The following is a 2,814-nucleotide window of genomic DNA, read 5'->3' as shown; positions in this document are numbered from 1 at the left end:
ATGGAATGTTATGGGTGTTAGTGACTTGTCCAGCCATGCAAAGGCTTAAAGTCACCAACTTTATGGATTAAGAGGCTTAGGGGTGGTCAGATCTGAAAGTTGGACGTGTGTCTTAACTATTTGAGACCCCACTAGCTAGAGAGTCTGAAACTGGGAGTTACGCGAGGCGTAATCCTAGTACGTGCGGCGTAAGGGGTCGCGTACCCCATTTCTGTGAGGACGCCGGGTACGCCCAACGTACATGTTTGATACGCGCAGCATAACTCGGAGAGTTGACTTTTGTTGACTTTTAGGGTTTGGTCAACTTTAGGGCCTTTGAGCCACGAGAGGGGTAAAATGGTATTTTACACTTCTGAGAGTACTAAGAGAGGGAACAATCTAGCCTTGAGAGATGTATTGATTAAGAGTGTTTGTTTCATATGATTAGGCGGAGGCTAGATCAGATTTTTACAGAGTTCAAGATTACCGAGGTGAGTCTTCTCACTATACTTTACCTAGAGTGGTAATTAGAGTTATATGACAGAGTCTCTTGTATGCTATTTATGTGATTGTGATGCATTGCATTATTTCTATGTGATTTATGTTGTGTATGTTGCAGAGTTTACAGAGTTAGAACCGGAAGGTTCATAGAGTTAGGATCGGAGGGTCCACAGAGTTATAGCCTCGAGTGGCTAATATGTGTTATATGTGGTATTTTGGGGAACTCACTAAGCATTTATGCTTACAGTGTTGTGTTATGTGTTTCAGGTACCAGTGAGGATCACAGGAAGGCGCCGACATGATCAGTACACACATGAGGAGTTTTTATGCATTATGATCTTGGGTTTTGTTTCTATGGTTGATATGTGATACAATGACAATTTTTACAATATTTATGAATGAAAGTATGTTTTAGAAAATGTAAAAATTGTTTGAAAATTTTGGGTGTTACAAATAATGTGATAATAAAGTATATCTCGATCCTCCAAAACCACTAATATTATAAACACATATAAATCATATTTCTAAAACAATATATCCCATCCCGTCGATCCCCACATATTGACGCTATACAATGATCTTACGGGATCTAGCCTAAGGAATCGATATGAACCACAAACTGACGAAGCTGCTTCGGAAATTCCCTGGCAGCAAACGAGGATCAATAAAGACATCAAATGAGGGGAATGGAATAAGTTTCACCACGAACCTTTGTTCGTAAAAGAAAGAACCACGAGACATTTTAAGTCAGGGGTAGTTATCTAGATAACAATGCCTAGGCATGACCCGACTATCATGATGTATTATACCCCTAGACTCTACCTATCCCAACATCGAACTTTGCCTAGCAGTGTCCTGAATATCATGAGGTATTTCACCCCCATACGCACCCTATCCAACAATATAACACCAGACATACCTAGCAGTGGTCTATTACCGACACACTTTATTAGGTAGTCTACGAAGTTCCCTTAATTACTTCGTGAAAGAAAACGCTGACATATGAAGCTCGGTCGATCACTTCATAAAAGAAACGTTGACTCCAAAGCTCTCTCAAAATAAATATATGGGGAAATACTACTAGAGTACTCCCGTAACCGACACACAAAATTGTCAAAAAGACTTCGTACATGATAGTTACTTCTGGCACGTTATAGTACTCTGGTATGCGAAGGAGTCGTACCCGAGAACATAATAGTACCTTGGCACATGCAACACCAAAGACACAGAGCTTTGAAAAGGACTTCGTACATAAAATGTACTTCTGTACGTAGGACGTACTCCACCGATCATCAATCTCACAACACACATACTCTAAATAAGAGGCTACCCAATGTCCAAACTTAATGGAACTAAACACCCCTATTTAAGTCTTAACCCATCACTAGGCATGCCTATAATGCCTATAATCAATTTTCGATACTATCTACGTTTGGAAACGCTAACTTTGAGTATACTTAACACAAAGTTTTTAAGTATTAATATCATATATACACATCTTAACACATACTGGACCATAACTGGTTCGTACGTTGTATATCATCAATTATATATATAACATACGTTTTGAGCAATAGCAAATAATTCACACACACACACACACATATATATATATATATATATATATATATATATATATATATATATATCACACTTTAATCAATACTCATATTAAAATCACGTTCCTAAAAGGGACTATACACATGATACCTTATCGAATGAGCACATAGTTCAAAAATACATAATCCGTACTCCCGGATCTTAAATTTGCCTCATTACCTAATCCATAATCTCGGATCTAAAACTAGCCTCTTGATCTGACCCATACTCCCGGATCTATAACAAGTTTATCTCTTTACCCTTTTATCTCATGATCCAACTCATATTTTATCACATACTAACAATCTTATTTACCCACATTCTACCCAACATATTTGTAGATACAAAATACATATACGGTTTAACTCATTAAAACCTATATAATTCATCCATTCCACAATCATCTCAAATAAACAACAATATATACACACATAGCACGTATTTCATAGCAAATACTTAATATTTATGTGTTAGAAGAAAGTGACTATACACTCACTTGATCAGAAGATGACCAGACAACACTACGACTCTTCAAATAGTATTCTTTGGTGAAACCGGGATCACTTCACACACCGGACTTCTTGCGGGCAGAGCTTCGGCTCGAAAACTCTTTTCTTCTTGGGATCTTCGAGGCTTTGGGACTTGCTTCGGGTCTCAGGATGATACCAAGGCTTCGGGGGTACTTCTTTGCATGAAAATCGAGGTAATATGGGTGAGAGAAGGGTGAATTAGCAA

Source organism: Lactuca saligna, chromosome 8 (assembly GCF_052625555.1).
Source record: "Lactuca saligna cultivar CGN05327 chromosome 8, ASM5262555v1, whole genome shotgun sequence".
Classification (NCBI taxonomy): domain Eukaryota; kingdom Viridiplantae; phylum Streptophyta; class Magnoliopsida; order Asterales; family Asteraceae; genus Lactuca; species Lactuca saligna.
This window is presented reverse-complemented; position numbering follows the sequence as displayed.